General features: G+C 46.9%; 2 long non-coding RNA genes across 2 annotated transcripts; one reads left to right on the top strand and one right to left on the bottom strand.

Moving 5' to 3' along the window:
• The first annotated feature begins 664 nt into the window (after positions 1-664).
• On the top strand, positions 665-17,724 carry LOC122430700. Its single transcript, XR_006266375.1, has 3 exons — positions 665-931; positions 1,049-1,881; positions 14,105-17,724. It is a non-coding gene; the product is annotated as an uncharacterized LOC122430700 (long non-coding RNA).
• Positions 10,989-18,571, bottom strand: LOC122430773. The gene is made up of 3 exons (XR_006266378.1): positions 18,490-18,571; positions 14,931-14,981; positions 10,989-11,069 (listed from the first exon to the last, which is right to left on the bottom strand). It is a non-coding gene; the product is annotated as an uncharacterized LOC122430773 (long non-coding RNA).
• Between the last annotated feature and the right edge of the window lie 1,212 nt (positions 18,572-19,783).

Genomic DNA, 19,783 nt, shown 5'->3' with positions numbered 1-19,783 from the left:
CGCCCGGGGCTTTTTCTAAAGAGCCTTTGTCTCTCAGCCCAGGTATTAAGCTGGTGGCGCAACCATCCTAGGTATATTCGGTTCGTTTTTCTGCCTCCCCCGCCAGCACACCGCCCACCCCCCCCCAGCAACACCGTGCTGGGGCTGAATGTGAGCCTGTGTTCTCTGGGTCCACCATCCCGGGTCCCACACGGGGGACTGGAAGAGAATGGGCCACAGGAATGCACCCAGAACAGAGCCAAATTGTTCAAGCCGCATGCAGAAGAAAGGAAAAACGGATGGGGTGGGGGTGGGGGGGGGTGCTGGCTGGAAGAAGAAGAAAAGCTTTTCTTGTCGGTTCAATTTCTGTAGAGATACTGGAGGATAACACAACCATTTGGGGGAGGGGGGCACTCCAGGGGAGCAAAAAAAAAACCCACCCCGAGACAGCCGAGTTTTGTCGGCACAGTGGCCCTTACAGAAAGGTGACATTTGAGAGAACAATTGCTAGGTTGTCTGGCCACATTTGCTGGATGAATGAAGCCTAAGAAACGCTGTCTTTGGATCGCCGCGAATAGTCATCTTCATCATTGCTGCGAGCTCTCTCTCTCTCTTTCTTGGTTCCCTTATGAAATAAGGGCACACAGGTAATAAACAAAGCACTATAAAAGATCAGATCGAGGTATTCTGCGGGCTCATTCAATGTCAGGAGCGGGCGTTCGGCACACCAGCGCTGGGGCTTGCGGCTTGGACCTGAGGAGGAGAGGCAGGCCCAGGCGGGACCCCCGGCTCCCTCTCCACGACTGGGCTGAGCTTATCGGGGTCGTGTCCTGGGTCAGCTAGACGGAGGGACAGGGCAGAGCATGGCCGAGTTAGATCCCCTTGGATTTTGCTCCTTTTGAGTCTGGATGTTGAACCTGACTTTTTCGGTCAATCCTCTTGCCAGATCTAGGTGAGTAGCTGCCTGGGTTGAAGAACTGTTTGTCAGTCGCACGAGACTTGTTTTCTCTCGACTGGGACAGATCATTAGGTGGTGATTCTCATTTCTATTCCTTTGGCCACGATCTAGGTACTGGTGGTGTCCGCAGTCTCAGAGCAGCACCCTGGCTGGCTGGCTGCTATGGGAGAGGCAGGCCAAACCCTGCAGAGGAATTGCCTTGATGTGTATGAATGAGCGGGGTGGGCTCGTTGGATTTGGGGAGATAATGAGCAATGACTGTGTGCACCTGACAGGATTCTCCTGACAAGCAAGCCTGCTTGCCTTGGGTCCCTGCTGGGCCTCTGTCTCCTACCATCACCTCGTCTGTAAACCCTCCTTTGCTCTGAATTTGCAATGTCCACCAGAAGTAAGCAAGGGAGACCTCAGCCCTGTCCAGTTAAAGAGATGTGGCTCAGGCACGTGTGAGCAGCAGGCACCAGCTGTGGATCTGGTTTCTGCCCATGAGTGGTACCCAGGGAGCATCCTTTCTGGAAAGTTCATCCACACGCAGATGCTGGTGAGCTGGGCCCCTATGGACTGGACCTTTTGGTGGACAAATAGCTCTGTGCCTCACCGGAGCCAGGCTGTTCTTTGCTCTGCTATTTGTTCTCCTTTTTGTGGGTCATTTTCACCATTACTGGGAACTTGATGTAGGAATAATGCAGAAGGAAATGATACCAGTTCTGCAGAGCGGAGTGTCAGGTTTGGACAAGTGTGTGCCTGTGTCTGTGGGTGGACAGACCCCAGTGAATGTGATGGACGTGCTTCAGACACTTCCTTTATGAAGCCTCGAAAATGCCCATCCTGCTTATGGACAGTGTAATAACATGGGGTGCTTAGTTCTAGGCATCCTAAGGAGAAAATTGTTTCAGCAGCTGTATCTTCCCATCTGTCTTGTCGTCAGTGAATGATTCTCAAGAGTGGTGTGTATACATTCTATACGATTAGGCTCTTTCATGTTTATGCCTTTAGCCTCAGGATTTTAGGTACTTTCCAAATGACCCATTTATTATTATTAATTATTTTTAACCTCCATTTTGCGAAGCCAATTCAGCTAGAATTTCAGTTGCATTCCAATTTTACAAAAAAAGGCTTTCTGGAGTTTAACTAAAACATTAAACTTCCCATATGGGAAAGACTCTGTGTGTGTGTGTGTGTGTGTGTGTTAGCACACACTATGAAAGTTACATGCAAACAGTGGTATATTGCTTGTTCTGTCCAGATGTGTGCATATAGATAACACGCAATATAAAATAATCATTGTGACTTGGTCATTTACCTCCAGACTCTATTTCTTTCAACAGAAGCTTGTCTGATAGCCTGCTGCATGAGAAATGAGGCTGAAGCCTGTAAAGACGTGGATTCGTAGGAACGGGGTTATAGCTAATACTTTGTAAATGTATTTCATAGACATGTGCAAAGTTTAACATCTGTAGGTTTCTCAGCAATGAACCATAGACGCTTGAAAACTTTCTCAATTTGCCATCACATAGAAAATGTCCTCTTTTTTTGCTCAGCATTGAGAGTTTCTTTCCCAGGCCTGTGTTTTCCAGACAGTACTGATTCCTCTGGAAACAATAGGATTTTTAACATGGCTGCTCTAAGACAAACCTGCTTAATATGGTAGGGAATCAGCACCATTTGAAGAATAAAGGAACGACTGAATTGTTTCCTGAACTGTAGGTAATGGTCACCTCTATATTTATTTACACACGGAGGTACACTCTTGGGTAGAATATTCACAGAATTATTGGACGAGCAGTCTGGACTCAATTGGCAAATTCTTTCAATGTCTCATTTAATTTATCAGTAACTTAAATGTAGTTAATCAGTCAATTGGTATTAGGTAACGCAGGAGACCACCAGCAATGCAAGGGATTCAAGTTCGATCCCTGGGTCGGGAAGCTCCCCTGGAGCAGGGGATGGCAACCCCCTCCAGTATTCCTGCCTGGAGAACCCCAGGGATGGAGGAGCCTGGTGGGCTACAGTCCCTGCTGCTGCTGCTAAGTCGCTGCGGTCGTGTCCGACTCTGTGTGACCCCACAGAGGGCAGCCCACCGGACTCCTCCGTCCCTGGGATTCTCCAGGCAAGAATACTGGAGTGGGCTGCCGTTTCCTTTCCAATGCATGCATGCATGCTAAGTCGGTTTAGTCGTGTCCGACTCTGTGCAACCCTACGGACGGCAGCCCACCAGGCTCCCCCGTCTACAGGATTCTCTAGGCAAGAATACCGGAGTGGGTTACCATTTCCTTCTCTAGCTACAGTCCATGGGGTCGCGTTAGTCGGACACGACTGAGCGATTAAACCACCACCACATATATATCACAAATCTTTCTATCCTCCAACCTTTCTTCTTTGTATGTCTCCCATAATCGTCTATGTAATCAATGTATATTGAGGGGGATAACATTAAAGACTTCATTTTCTCTGCGATTACAGGTCTGAAATATGTCTGTAGTATAAGGACGTGGGTACAAAGTTTGGGAACAATTTAATTTCCCTCCTGAAACATATCCCTAACTCTTGAAAGGAGACTGGATGGGCCAGCAGAGTGGTAGCGCAGTGGTCAATGGTTGTTATTCACATCGGGTGCAAGGGGGAATGGGATTTCCCGGTGGTCCAGTGGTTAAGACTTCACACTTCCACTGCAGGGGTCGTGGGTTTGATCCCTAATCAGGGAACTAAGATCCCACGTGCTGTAGTGAGCGACCAAAAAAAAAAAAAAAAATGGTGCAGGGGGAGACAGCACACCGCTGAACAGCAGCCACGAGCTGAGCTGTAATCTACAGCGCTGTTGCAGTAAGCATTTTGCCCAAATTGGGCAAATCAGTTGCCAGTGACGTCTGGCCCCAGACATCTGCCTCTTACAGGCTTACAGGGGCGTGGGGACCCAGGGCTCAGACACATGCATTATTCACTGTTTACTTCGTCTGCTTATTAGCCTTGTGGGTGAGGGCAGCATTAAGCACTGGCCCAGTCGCCTTCTAGAACAATGTGGCAAAATGCAGGAGAACACACTGTCTTGTGTTTGGAGCTTTAAGAGCCTCTGAGGTGACCTGGTGCTGGGGAGAATTTGAGAGCAGAATGGCTTATAACCATCGCTCCTGGCTAATAACTGCGCTAATCTTTTCGAGGGAGGTTTTGTGTGCATGCACGTTCCCCCTTTCCTCAGTCCCCGAGTCAGAGAACAATAGGGGAATTGTGTTTCTGCACTATTCCATGAGATAGGTCAGGGGACAGGGTGCAGAAGGTCTGCGGTGAATGACCCGCCGGGCATTTGCCCGGAGCCATCGTGAAGGAACCTGAGACCCGGGCGATAGGCTTTGGCCAAACCAAAGGGAAAGAGTTCAGCAGCTGAGCCTTTTGACAGAAGCTGTTTTCAGGGTTAGCAGATCCCATGCCCTTTGGGGGGACCTCAGAAGCAAGTGCAAGGCTTGCTGGAAGAGAGGAGAGGGTGTGTGTGTGTGTGTGTGTGTGTGTGTGTAAGGGGGATGACAAACATGCTTACCCTTAATGTCAAGTTGTCAAGCTCTGAGTTAAAATAATCTACAAGGCTATTCTTCAAGGAGGACATGCCCTCGGATGTAGCAAATGTTATTTAAATGTTTCATTGTGATGAGGGTACTCCTAATAACTTAGAAAGGAAGTGCCAAGTAAATACTCATCACGCCTAAAAGTTCAGAACACAAGCCAAGGTTTATGAGACCCAAGGGCAGGTAAATCTCCCAGGACATTTTTCACAGTGTGCGGGAACGGCCCGTCTTCTCCCCAAAGCAGGGCACACGGTCACGTCAGACATCCTGCACTCGCCACTTGCTCTTCCGGGCATTCCCGCAGGATGGCTGGGCATTGTGGGAGCAGGTGCCCACGCGCCGGCTGGGCTGATTGGTGTTGGAGGAAGTTGCTTTCCGATGTCGCGTTAGCTGCCGTTGTACAGCAAGCTGAACCAACCATCAGTTGTTGTGACTATTCAGTTGCTAAGTCGTATCTGACTGTTTGTGACCTCACGGACGGCAGGCACCAGGCTTCCCTGCCCTTCACAGCCACACAAGTGCACATGACAAGGACTGCCCTGCTGGCTCAGACGGTAAAGAATCCGCCTGCAACGGAGGAGACCTGGGTTCCATCCCTGGGTTGGGAAGAGCCCCTGGAGAAGGAAATGGCAACCGACTTCAGGACTCTTGCCGAGAGAATCCCGTGGACAGAGGAGCCTGGCGGGCTACTTTCGGGCCACCTTCCCGTTCAGGTTACCACGGAACATTGGGTAGAGCTTCCCGCCCCGTACAGTATGTCCTCATCAGCTATCTATTTTATACACAGTGTCAGCAGTGTGTATGGGTCAATCCCAAGGGCACAGTATTTCATTCTCCTCTGCCTCTCTGCCCTGGGTTTCCCAGTTACCCACTTTTGGGGGTGTTTTTCATCTCTCCCCGTCTGCTCCCTGTTCGGCAGCTGCTGGGTTTAGGACCAGGAGGCTGGTGTGGCTGGTGGACAGAGGACGTTGCTAGTGTAACGTGGCAGGGCTGCACACTGCCGGCGTCGAAGGGCAGTGAAAACGAGAGGCGGTGGGGATGTTTCGCGGCAGTGGCAGGACCAGGTAACCTAGCTGGCTTCGGTGCGGGACGCCCTTGGGGAGCTGCTGGTCTCAATCAGACTGAGAGCTGGGCAAGGACACAGTTTCTCCTCTCTCAGACCCCGGGAGTTCTCCAGCCTACCTTTTCCGGCTCCCCAAGAGCATTTCCAAATTGAAAAAAAAAAAAATTAAAAATACGTGTGGAAAAATACAGTAAAAGTGACAGCACCTTCCCAGTTTCCGACGGCTCTGTTTTGACTTTGCAATCAGCCAAACTGGAGCCCCCGAGGAGCTGGCTTAACGTGTCACCGTGAATTATTAACCGTTTCCCTGCCTCTCCTGCTGGGTGTCCTTCTGGCTCCCGGCCCCCAGCCGGCTCAGTGACTGGTTAATCCTGTGTCCTTTCTCTCCAGCTTGCGACTTTGCCTGAAGGGCTCGGTTTCTCTTCCTGGAGAAGAGAAATTCCAGGTTTGAATTCACTTCATTGTCACCTCCCAATTGATTTTTTTTGCTAAGCAGTGGCTGAAACAGAAGGGTGATGGGTCAGGGCAGGAAGGGAGGACCCCAGAGTCAGCTCTCCTATCTCCAGAGTGCCCTACAGAAGTCCGACGTTTTAGTATATTTCTCTGGCTTAAGGGTTAAAACACAGAAACGCTCGTTGTGGAACTGGGATGATACGGGATCGAGGCTGCTGGGCAGCAGGTGGAGAGAGAACCTCACGTGTGCATCACGTCAGCAGAGTCAGTCTCTGGGGCATCCAGCCCCCTCTCTGGGCATTTTCTGTTTCCCGTCCCTCCTTGGGTACCATGTACCTTCATCACGTCACCTGGGTGCTCAGAGTCTGGGCAAAACCATGCATTCAGACCGTTATCAAAGGCCTTCTTTCCCTTTGCATATTCCCAGTACCATTGTCCTTGAAGCCTTGTACTTTGGGACCATTCACTTCTTAATATGAAAAATTAATCCAAATTAACTACTTCTTTGGGAGCTGATCTGGTGCATTATGGAATCTGATTTGATGGGTTACTTAAAAAAAATGCAACTCAAAACAAATGCATCTTTTAGAAACAACTTGGATTAAAAATCCTGTTTTATTTTTGTAAAATGTCAATTGTAGTATTTTTAAATGGTAGTAAATTTACAATTTTTAATTTAAAATATTAAAGTGTATATAAATATCGTGTAACAAGCTAAACGGGAAAAGCTTTGGAAAAGAATAGTACGTGGATAATCGAATCACCTTGCTGATACCTGAAACTCTCACAACTTGTTATCAACTATATTCCAATACAGAATAAAAAGATTTGTTTAAAAAAGTGCATACAGTGAAACTTTCCCCTCCAATAACTCGGATCCTTCTTGGTTACAGAGGTAACAGAAACTCTCAGTTTGTGGCCTGTTCTTCCACAAATGTTTCATGGGCATGAAAGCCATTATACTGCGCTGGCCAAAAAGTTTGTTTGGGTTTGTCCTTTACATGGGATGGAGAAACCCGAATGAACTTTTTGGCCAATCCAATGTACTCTCTACCCCCTTTTCATTTTGATGTGTTTTATTTTAGAAAATTTAAACGGGGTTTGCCAAGCTATTACAGGGTCCCTGCATATGCCACCATGCAGTTTCCTCTTTTGTTAACTTCATATTCTTGGGGTACATTTGTCACCACTAAGGAAGCAACGTCAGTACACTGTTAATAACCAAAATCCATAGCTTATCAGGTTTTACTGGTTTCACCCCACTGTCCTCTCTGTTCCTGGGTCTCATCCAGGATACCACCTCGTCTTTAACTGTTCTGTCTCCTCAGCTTCCTCTCGTCTGTGCTAGTGTCTCGGACTTACCTTCTTTTGATGACCTTGACAGCTTTGAAGAGGTCAAATATCTTGTAGAACGTCCCTCAGTGTGAGTTGGGTTAATATTTTTGTCATGGCTTGCCCGGGTTATGGGTTTTCGGGAGGATGACCAAAGGGACGAAGTCCGTTCTCATCATCATATCACAGGGACATACTATCCCCAAGACTGACCACTGATGCTGTGACCTCGATCGCCTGGCTGAGGACGTGCTTGCCAGGTCGTGACCCTGTCAGGTGACTCCTCTCCCTTCCGTACTATGACTCTCTGGAAGAACGGCACTGAATTCAACCCAGACTCCACGGGTACCTCCTTGAAGCCCCTCAAGTTTTTAACACTATGGCATGATATTTTACAGGCTTTCTTGTGCCTTGTCTTTTTTAAAAGAACATATTTTAGAGAGTTCTGTATCAGTATTGAAAGAGTGTCCACATTCATTATTAACTTGCATTTATTCTATGAATGTATTAATAACATGTCAGGTGGCTGAGGGATAAAGAATTCTCCTGCAATATAGGAAGTACAGGAGACTCGCGTTCGACCCCTGGGTCAGGAAGATCCCCTGGAGTAGGAAACTCTGGCAACTCCAGTATTCTTGCTTGGAAAATCACATGGACAGAGGAGCCTGGCAGGCTACAGTCCATGGGGTCACAAAGAGTCAGACATGACTGAACACCCACACACATTAATAGCAATAACATAACTAATTCTCTTGTGATGGGCATTTAGGTCACTTCAATATTTTGGTCTCATAACAATGCTGGGATAAACAACCCGGTTCATGTTCAAATATTCCTGCAGGATAAAATCCTAATCTCTACTTAAAGAGAATGTGATCTGTAATTTTTCAAGCAGTTGCCAAATTACCTTCCAAAGACAGTGAACCAATTTATGTTCTTCTAGGAAGATATGATCAAAATGACTCAGTGGAGGGAATTTCAAGTTGGTGGTGGAAATATTTTTAAACTGGTGGATCATTTAATGTTTCTGCAAATCTCCTTAAATCACAGCAAAATAGGCAAAAAAATGTTAAGAAATTCAATTATTTCAATGCAATGTTGTCTGTGAGTAGATTTAATAAGTCTAGAGAGCTCAGCCTGGGGCTGAGCTGAGCCCCAGGGGGTGAACCATGGGGGGACCATGGTTAGCAGTAAAGAATCTGCCTGCAATGCAGGAGATGCATGTTCAATTCCTGGGTTGGGAAGATTCCCTGGAAGAAAATAGCATTGACAGAGGAGCCTAGCAGGCAACAGTCCACAATGTCACAAAGAGTCAGACACGACTGAAGTGACTGAGCCCACAGAAGCACAAAATAGTGATAACAGTGATGATAATAGCTAACATTTATCGAGTACTTTCCATGAGCCTAGAATAGAGTTAGTACTTTACCCATACTGTTTCCCTGTAACAACTCCCTAAGGGAGGCAGCTATCGCTTTTCCCATTTAGAAGGCAAGACAATCGAGGAGACAGTGGTTGAGTTAATTGCCTGAGATCGCAGGGCTCATAATAAGCCATGCACACGTACCCGAGTGATTATCCCTTTCAGTACTGTGTTCTGTGGCAGAACAACATGTGGAATGGGCAACATTAGGTTTCGCAGAAAGAACCTGGCAGAAACTGTCTCTGCCCTCGAGGGTTTTTATTCTGGTTGAGGTAGCAACACCTGGATGGCTGTAGGGTTGCTGATAAAACACAGGACACCCAGTTACATTTGAGTTCCAGATAAACACCAGTCTTTTTAGTATAATTATCTCTTAAATGTTGCATGAGACATATTTATAACAAAACCTATCCTCTGCTTATCTAAAACTCAAATTTAGCTGGATGCTAAATTTCCAGTAAAAATGATTTTTAAAAAATAGAATTCTGCGTAGCATGTCAGGGGACATTATCCTAAAGAATGTATTTGTTACTGATCCGAAATTCAAATATTACTGGATATCTTGCAGTTTTTATTTGCTAAATCTGGCGACTTTATATGTGGAGCACTTAGAAAATATTATGCTGATGCAGTGTATCCTCTGCACTCTTCCTTATCCTCACCCCCAGATTGCCTTCACCCCACCTTTGTGCTCTTTATCTACATTCTTCCTGTCAGAGCTCCTCCCCACCTCACAAACTCCATCCAGGATCCGCAGCCTTAGGACACAACAGTCAAGTTCTAGAGCCATGGCCTGGCGTATCCAATAGTCAATATAGAGGCATTTTTCTTCCTGCCTGGGGTGCCCAGCCCTGGGGAGCGTTCTGCAGCTCAAGCCTCCGCTCTCCTCCAGGAACACCCTTGGCTCTGACTGCCCTGTCCAACCCCCTACCCCATCCCAAGGCCCCCATCCCACCCAGTGGCACGCACGGCTTTGCATCAGTCAGGTCACTGCGTGTTCATTAATATTCACCAAAGGTGTGGGTTGGGGGCAAAGGCAACCCAGCAGCAAAGGCTCCTTCTTTGTCCTGTCTCTGAGATAGGCTTTCACCGGCATCGGGGCGAGCTGGTGGGGTGGGGTGGGTGGGTGCTCTGGGCCCACTGGTTAACAGTCACCGCCTGTGTATTCTCCAGGATGGGGGCGTTCCGCCGGCTATTTTAAGGCCAGACTGGTGAATGTTGGGTTCCCCTTCGTTTACCTAGGCTCTCAATATTTTCCCTGGCATGCTCTGCAGTGGTCACAGAATGTGGGAAACCAGGCAAGGGAAAAAATTAACGCTCTGTGATGACGCCCCTGGTTGCTACTGCTAAGTTCCATGGAAAAGACAGGGGTTGGGGGAGCGGGGGGCACCCTATCTGTGTCTATGGGTGTCCCCGAAAGCTTTCAGCTGTCTTGGCACCTACTCAACTCTAGAGATGGTGGAAAAAGAAAACTGGCTGCACGCGCTGTCCGAGGACCGCCTGGCAGCCCAGTCTCCACCCTCTCTGTGGAGCGCCTTTGCCCGCACTGAATGCCCCTTTATCGGTGAGCGATACTGAACTTTTCAAAAATACTGTGTAGGTCCTTGTGTCCCAGATGCCTGTGGCAAGCAGGCTCTGCTTCCTTTCAAGGGTGTTGGCTGAAAAACCCACCCAGAAACCTGAGGAAAACTTCTCCACTTGGCATCTCAAGAGGCTGACACCAACCGCCTTTCTGTTCCTTAGCCCACTGGCCACAAGCTACCTAGTGGACAGTTATTATAAGGAAAGGAAGCAACTTCAGGACCGGGAACTATGCCATGGGCAAAGCACAGTTATTTAAAAGCCCCACAGGGAGCATTCCCCTCCTTCACTTAGACGCACATGGTGAAGTTTTAGTTCATCACCTTCCATGAGCTGGACATTGGCTTTGCAAGAATGTTCCTCTTGTCCTTCTGCAGGTTTGGCCCTCTTGGTTAGCACTGTTTCAATAGAGCCAATAGTGGAGGTTGAGTCTGAGTGTAGGTCCGAAGCTGGTATGTGGTTGGGTCAAGCATTTGTCAACGCTTTCTATGCACCAGACCCTTGACCCATCACACTGTGTACGTCATGTCTTTTGACTGTGACCAGTGACACCGTGTGGTAGGTAATCGCTGGACCAGATTTACAGACGCCGAGTTAAGTCCCAACTCGACAGGATCAGCCTAGAATACCCCCTGGGCTGTAGCTTTCCTTACAGTAAATCTCATGAACAGAAGAACCTTTCTCTCCAGTACTTGTCCACCCACGCGCAGGTCTGTTTCGCTCTTCCTGGAAAAACCGATCATACCTGAAGTTGAGAGGGCTGCTAGAAGATTTCTCAGTCAATTATCACATATCTGTAACTGAGTTCTATTCAGATAAGAGTGATGTACTCTCACTGCTCTTTCATCAAATATGGTCACGGAGGCCACACCCCAGAACTGGTGTCTTTCTGTCCCTACCTGGATGGGCTCTGTTGATTGGAGGACGACTTGTGTCTTTAACTGGTCAGAAGATAGGCTGTTAAATGAGGCTCTGGTTGACTCACACTGGACTTGAAGATGTCACAAGCATCTTGCCTGTATGTGTGTGTGCTCAGCTGCTTCAGCCGTGTCCGACTCTTTGCGGCCCCGTCGACTGTAGCCCACCAGGCTCCAGCCCACCTTCAGAACAGCCTTATGAGACACATACTATTACTGTCCCCATTTTCCAGATCAGAACATTCAAGCTTAATGTAACTAGCAAACTGTTGTCACCTTTGAACTCAGATTTTTCCTTTTTTTTAGGGCAAATATAGAGTTTTATCCATCTTTTTTTTTTTTTTTGCAACCAAGCACATCATCTTATATTAAGATTTTAAACACCACTCATCGAGTTCTGATGCTGTTGGAGGCATATTTAACTATTAAATATTAAGTATTAATAAGTGTTAAGATATTTCTATAACCAGAGTGAATGACATCATTTTGGTGGCTAATAGTTACTGCCACAAAACACCCTGCCTTGTTTATTACAATGAATGCTAAAAACTGGAGACATTATCCTACAGAAAGTTTGTACCAGCTTACACTCCTATGAATCACAGTTGTGTCTCACAGAGAATGAGACACACATTTCTTGAGATCGATATGCTTCTATAATAACTGTAGAAAATTTAGGTTTGTTCAATAGCTGGGAATTTGTTCTTTCAAATGTCAGCATGAAAGCTATTCAACTGAAGCTGGTCCCACCCCCATTCTGGGATGAGTCTGGCTCACAGCTGGTGACTGGGGTAGGGGAAGATGATGTTATACAATGTCTACAAAAGTAATGGAAAGTTGACTTAAGTGCTAAGATAACCAACTGTAAGATAGAGAATGAGAATCTACAGCGATTTAAGAATATGTTTTCTAAGCATCATATCCAGACTTCCCCTCACATCCTCTGTTCTTTATTCCTGAACCTGATAGTGGTGTGGCAGGGGATGTGGAGAAAACTGCTATGGCTAGAGATGGGAAAATCAGACGCTTCTTTTCAATCATTTCTCTGTATCTAGCTTGGGTGTTCTGACTGCTTTTTCTTTCCTCTGCTCTTTTTTCTTTCCTCTTCTCCATTCGTTCAACCTTTGAAAAGGAAATGTCCAATTTTCCCATCTTGAGCCATAAATATTTTGACAAGGATGTTCTGCTATACTGTGCCTAGTCATTTAGTCGTGTCTGACTCTTGATGACCCCATGGACTGTGCCCCGCAAGGTTCCTCTGTCCATGGGGATTCTCCAGGCAAGAATACTGGGTTGGGAAGATCCCCTTGAGAAGGGAAAGGCTACCCACTTCAGTATTCTGGCCTGGAGAATTCCATGGACTGTACAGTCCATGGGGTCTCTAAGAGTCAGACACGACTGAGCAATTTTCACTCACTCACTCACTTCAATACTATGAGGATCGTCTTTTGGGTTGGTCAGAAAGTTCATTTGGGTTTTCCATAACATCTTACAGAAAAACTCAAACAAACTTTTTGGCCAACCCAATAATATATGAAACAAGAGAAGGGAGGAGAATTGCCTAAATAATTAGACTGACCATCCAGTGGGAAAATGTATATGCATGTGTGCTTTTTCGCTCCGCTAGGAAGAGGGTCCATCTCTTTCAACAGATTTTTAACAGTTGAAGAATCACTGCTGTGGGCAGGCAGGCAGCCCATGTGAAGCCCTGGTTGTGTAAAAGGGAACAAAAATGCTTATGGGAGGCAACAGCAAGAACACAACGTTGGATTCTACAGATTGCAGGTAGAAATAAGGCTAAACATTGTCACCTGCTATCAGAATGATAGCCCAGGACTTGGATGGAGTAGTTTGAGGCAGACTCTGTACAGCTTAAAGGACTAACTTGAACAAGGATGCTGAAAAAAACCCAAGTTGCTCTCAAGTAACCACCCCATCAAAAGCAGCTAATGGATTGGCCAGCAAAATCCAGCTGCCCTACAGAGAGTCCGTGAATTCCCAGTTCACTGTTAAAGCTGGAGGAGTGGGTTAGATGTCCAACTCATCAATCTTTGATCAAATCTCATCCCCTTTTTTTGTGGGTGCTTAGTCACTCAGTCGTGTCCTACACTTTGAGACACGTTGGAGTGTAGTCTGCCAGGCTTCTCTGTCCGAGGGATTTTTCTCTCAGCCAGAATATTGGAGAGGGTTGCTATTTTCCTCTTTCAGGGGATATTTCTGACCCAAGGGTTGAACCTGCATCTCCTGTGTGTCTCCTGCATTGCAGGCGGATTCTTTACCCGCTTCTCTATCCTCTATCCTGCCTCCAAACCAAAATAACATCAACTACATCTGCAGGTGGCCCCTAGGAGGTCTGGCCAAATAGCAAGAGGCAGGCACAAGCCCCAGCTTCCTCTTCAAGAGCTGGGTTTTTATTCTTGATTGTATCAGGGGCACAGAGAGCAACACAGAGCTCCCCAGTGCTGGGAGAGAAAGTTGTTCGGACTGAGGGGAGTGGAAGCTCTCCTGAGGTGTATGGGGAGGAGGTAATGGTTTTCACTGAATTCCTTTTTATATTTTATTTAGATTAAGTTCTGCTCAGCAGGGTGATTTCTTAATTAGAGCTGCCCAGTCAGGCAGACCTCCAGCTCAGACCCTGTGTTGCCGTCTAAGGTTTCATGAGGGACCTTATTTCCTGAGTTCTAATATTTGAATAGTATGCAGTGGATTTCAATGGGAGGAAAAGACATGTAATTTAATCATCTTTATTAGATTTTGCCCACGGACTGGGAGAGGGGAAGGAAAGAGGAGGGACACGTGTCCTCTCTTTGTTAACTTTTCTCTTCTACTCTTCCTTTCTTCCAGTGGTTGAAGGAAGAGCAGACTCCACGGCCGTGTCTTTTTCCTTCATTTCTCAAGCAAAGAAGCTAAAGGAGAACCTCAGGCCCCTAAAAGAATTGCGTTCCTTGCAGGACTTTTCAAGACTTGGTGGACAGATTTATGTAAACAAACCACTAAGTTCCTCCTTAGGTAACCTCGATCCTGAGAGTGAACACGAGTCTCTCATAGAGTTTTGTTATTTCCATCACTGTAGAAGTTTCAGACTGTGCTCAGCAAGATATCACAAAATTACTCAGCCATAAAAAGAATGAAATCATGCCACTTGCAGCGACAGGGATGGGCCTAGAGATTGTTACATTGAATGAGGTGAGTCAGGTGGAGACAGACAAATGCGGTGTGATATCTCTTGTATGTGGATTCTAAAAAAGTGGTGCAAACGACTTACCTACAAAACGGACAGTCACAGATAGAAAACAAGCTTATGATTACCAAAGGGAAAGCGAGAGGGAGGGATACTCTGGGAGATTGGGATTGACAGATACACACTAGTACATATAAAATTAGAACCAAGAGGAACCTACTGCAGCACATGGAACACTACTCAGCGCTGTGTTGCCCTAAATGGAACGGAAATCCGAAGGAGAGGGGATACGTGTACATGTGTAGCTGATTCACTTTGCTGTCCCTGCGCTGCAGTCAGATTCGTTACCCCCAAAGCCACCAGGGAAGCCCCAAAACTAACAGAACATTGTAAATCAACGACTACAACAACACAAATTAATTTTAAAAACAGACCTTACGAAATGGAGGAAAATTAAAGAGAGCAACGACCCACAGTGCAATCTCTCACCTGCCCTTAACTGCCATCATTCTGGCCACCATCCAGGGCAGGAAAACCAGCCTACAGAAAGAGAGAAGGAAGATCTGAAGAGGATTTAAGGAAGAGAGGTTTGGGTTTGTTGGGCTGCTGTCCTCAGGATAAGACAGGAAAACTGACCAGGAACAGATGAGAGCAAGGAATCAGCATGAGTTCTTTTTAGAGGAAATGAATCTACTGGCGTTTTCCAAGAAAGACAGAATTTAGCACGGCATGTCCAAAACAAAAAGAAAAAAAAAATGTGTCCACCGCTCTCCCAGCTGTCCAGCTAAATGCAAAGAAATACACACCTTTCTTGTTTTGGGGATTCCCACTCCGATGGGCACATCCGATGAGAATTTGAGTACTTTCACTTATACTCTATTTTCCCCAATCCATCCGCAGGCACGTGTGTGTACACACACTCACATGTGCACACACACACACACGCACACGTACACACCCTGCAGCCCACAGCTCCCCCTCATGCTCCTATCCTGTTGATCTTTCTTCACTTAAAAATTATCAGCGAAGAATTTATTCATTTGGGAGAATTCCAGGCACTACATTTACGTTTAGTTCCAATGAAATGGGATCCAGACTTTGCGAACTGCGCTGTTATGCAGATAAAACACCAAGGCGGGCCCTCAGTGTCGCAGATTCTGTCCTTTCTTTTTCCTTCTGCCTTTTTGTTTCTGAGTGATTTTAAGCTTGCTTGGAAAGTCTTATAACAGAGGCTGAACTTTTTTTCTCCACCACATCTATTTCAGGGGGGTTTTTAGTTAAGGATAATGAATTTATCTCTAAACAGATGGAAGAGTTTTACCAAAGCCAGAAGAGACACTTTGGCTAATATCCCCTATAGGCTGATCTTAATCCTCTCATTGTTCAGAATGCTTGGTCTCTGAGAGTTTTATTTCTGTGCCAAATGTCTTTATTAAATCATTATATTAACACATGAAAAAAAATTCCATGACAATGTGTTTCCCTGTGTGATCAAAAGTTACCCACAGCTCTGTTGATGGCCTATTTATTCTGAAATCCAAAAAGGTAAAATTCTGGTAGAGCCCAATGTTTGGCTAAGTTTTTCAAAATTCATTGTAATATGGCTGGAGGGTTACTAGGTCCTAGCCAGGAAAAGGTCTAAACTTAATCAAGTTAGTAGTCCCCAACACAAAGAAAATGAAAAATGGGCCGTCCATTCACCCACAGAAATGAATTCTTGGCCACTCTGTCCTGTGGTTTGACCTGTAGAGACACAATGAGTCTGTCATATCCATTTTGATTTAAAAAAAAAACCCAAGGGGGCAAATTCAAAGACAAATTGCACTAGTGAATCTAGGGTTGTGGAATGAGGGAAAGAGTTTGTAAAGTAAAGAGATAAAAAGAAAGAGAAAAAAGAAAAAAGAGAGAGAAAGAAAAAACTCAAGAAAAGCAGTCAAGAGTATTTGAATATTGGATTTTGAAAGTAAACTAAAAATAATAGTTAAGATTTTTGAATGCGAAATTAATGTATGTTCATTGCTGGGGGCAGAAATCACTCAACTCTGCCACTGGATAGAAAAGTGTATTTGCTGTGGATCCCTAGACTTGATTTCTGCCTTGAGGCAGAAGTGAGCTTGAAAGAGTGGATGTCGCAGTGCAGTTTCAGAACAGCGGCGCCCAAACTCCGGGATCTAATGCCTGATGATCTGAGGTGGAGTGGATGTAGTCGTAGTAGCAGTAAAGTGCACAATAAATGCAATGCTCTTGAATCATTCTGAAACCATTCCCCTACCCCTACCCTGCTCGTAGAAAAACCGTCTTCCATGAATCCGACCCCCTGGTGGCCAGAAGGTTGAGGACTGCTGGTCTGGAGTCATGGGGCTTTACGGGCACTGCACATGCTCGGTCACTTCACTCTCGTCTGACTCTTTGTGACCCCACGGACTGTAGCCCACCAGGCTCTTCTGTCCATGGGGATTCTCCAGGCAAGAATACTGGAGTGGGTTGCCATGCCCTCCTCCAGGGAATCCTGCTGACCAAGAGATCGAACCTGCATCTCTCACGTCTCCTGCATTGGCAGGTGGGTTCTTTACCACTAGTGCCACTGAGGAAACTCCTTGTGGTCCCAAAAAAGAACCTCAAAAAGAGACCAAACTCAGAAGGTTCAGGGACTGTGGCCTTCAGGTGGAAGTGGAGGGTTGGGCGGACCAAGCAAAGGCAGTCAGCAGCAGGGTCCAGAGGAAGCAGTGGACACAGCAGGACATGCATGACTGGAGACCTTGGGCAGCAACAGGACGCAGCAGGAAGAGGTGGGAGGCGTGTGACCCAGGCCAGAGAGGGAAGGAGTGGGCAACAAAGAGCCTGGCCCTGGAGATGCATTTTGAGTCTTTAAACCTTTCAAAGATAGTTAATCCTAATGACCTTTCTTGCTTCTTCCACATGCCTTAGTAGCTCATATTATTATGAACTATCTGCCATGTTAAAAATAAACATTTCAGAGGGCTTTCCTGGTGGTTCAGTGGTAAAGAATCCACCCGCCAATGCAGGAGACACAGGTTTGATCCCTAGTCTGGGAAGATCCCACATGCTTCAGAGCAACTGAGCGCCACAACTACTGAGCCTGCACTTTAGAGCCCCAGAGCTGCAACTACTGAGCCTGTGTCCTGCAATTAACTAAGCCCTTGCGAGCTAGAGCTTGTGCTCAGCACCAAGGGAAGCCACTGCAATGAGAAGCCTGCGCAGCGCAACTAGAGAGTAGCCCCTGCTCTCTGAAACTAGAGAAAGGTCCTGAAGAGCAACGAAGACCAAGCGCAGCCAAAAATAAATGAATAAATAAATAACATTATAAATAAATTTCTGTTTGGGAAGCAAGTGTGATTTTCCTCTTTTCACTGTAATTGCAACTGTAATGTACTCATGACCTGGCACTCCATGAGGTCTGGCTGAGGGACCCATGCTGATTTTGTGACTGCAACTCTGTTGTTCAGTCGCTCAGTCGTGTCTGACTCTTTGCGACCCCATGGACTGCAGCACACCAGGCTCCCTTGTCCTTCACCATCTCCTGGAGTTTGCTCAAACTCAAGTCCATTGAGTCCAAGATGCCATCCAACCATTTGGTCCTCTGTCATCCCCTTCTCCTCCTGCCTTCAATCCTTCCCAGGATCAGGGTTTTTCCCAGTGACCTGGCTCTTCGCATCAGGTGGCCAAAGTACTGGAGCTTCAGCCTCCGCATCAGTCCCTCCAGTGAACAGACTGCAGCAATGCCTGCTCTATGTGGGACATGCCCTTGCAGTTGTTTTTCTCCAACAGAAGTAGTTGGACCATCTATAGATGTTGGATCATCTATACGTTCTTGCCCCAGACCCCTTAGGACACATATCAGCGAGATGACAGGCCAGGATTAGAGGTGTGACTCTGAAATTAACTTGCAAAGAGGGGGCTGATTCCACGAAAATCATAAGCATTGGAAGCTTGTGCTCTAGTCAAAGTCCCCAACCCCTACAGGTGTGTACCTGCCTCCCCGCCAGAACAAGTCTTCCAATAAAAAACTGAAAGGGAAGCAACAAACCTTCTCTGCACACCAGGGCTTTTGCTCCAGGGTGTGTCCCACCAGCCACAAGCTGCAGGTAGAGGGGTGCAGGTCATCTGAGACTCCAGAACGATCACCAGCCTTTGCTTTCCTGCATGCAAAACTGGGAAGTTTAAAAAAAAAAAACAAAAACAAAACTGGCCACTATAGAAAAGTTGGTGTTATAAAACTCTAGGAACTTCCCTGGTGTTCCAGTGTCTAAGACTCTATGCTCCCAATGCAGGGGGCTCAGGTTCCACCCGTGGTCAGGGAACTAGATCCCACACGCCGCAACTAAAGAACCCGTATGCCGCAACTGAAACCCAGCATAGTCCCCCCGCCAAAAAACCTGCAGGAGACCCAAGTTTGGGGTTCAGGCTGTCTGACCCCAGGGCAAGACAGACCATACACTAAAAACAAACCAATTCTAAATTAGTTTTAAAATATGCACGAAGAAGCCCTTTCCCCACAGTGCACAGGGACATTATTTATCAACAGAATGAAGAATAAGCGACCAGCTATCTTTAAAGCCACCCGCTCGCTTCCAGATGCAAACAGGAACCCAGGAACGGGACTGCTTGGGTCTGTGCGTTTGTGGGTGATGGTGACCCACAGAGTGAAGGGAGGAGAGCTCCCAGCTACAGAGCCCCAAGCTCGGCTTCCTGAGACGTGGAGCCGCAGGAGGCTGGCGGGTGGGGGTTGGGGGCAGGAAGAGGAGGAAGTGAGCAAGGGGGGTGATGCCTGGGAGGGCTTGGCGGTAACCAAGTCCTTCGCTGGGGGCAGGTGGAAGTCTCCAGGGTCATTATCGGGCAAACTGCGACGGCATGGAAGGAGAGAGGCTTCCGGAAGCCTCCCTTTCTCCCTCCTGCCTGCTCCCCTCCTTCTCCTAGCAGTTGATTGCAAGGAGCAGCGGAAGGAAGGATGTATCAAACCCAAAGAAGAAAGGACCCCTGCCATTCACCCCCACCGACACCGACCCTGAATGCAGCGGCACTTCGCAAGCAGCCAGGGCAGCAGGCAAATATGATTCCGCAAGGGCTGTTTTCTTTAGCACTGAGAGCCCAGTGCGAAGGGCCAGCTTCCATATCAAAGGCAAAGGGATCAAGTCTGTGCAATTCACATCAGGTCCTGGACTGGGGCCGGGGGTGGGGTCCAAGCCCCAAGATTTGTGTCAAACACCAGCTGAGTTTCTAGACCTTTCTGTGGCTCTTCTTCTGAGCAAACATGCAAATCCAAATACAGTCTGGCTCCATCAACTATAATCCATACAGAGCAGGGCAGAGCAATGAGAAGG

The sequence above is a fragment of the Cervus canadensis genome, chromosome 1, assembly GCF_019320065.1.
Source record: "Cervus canadensis isolate Bull #8, Minnesota chromosome 1, ASM1932006v1, whole genome shotgun sequence".
In the NCBI taxonomy this organism is placed as follows: Eukaryota; Metazoa; Chordata; class Mammalia; order Artiodactyla; family Cervidae; genus Cervus; species Cervus canadensis.
The sequence above is the reverse complement of the archived record's forward strand: the minus strand, read 5'-3'. Positions and strand labels throughout refer to the sequence as shown.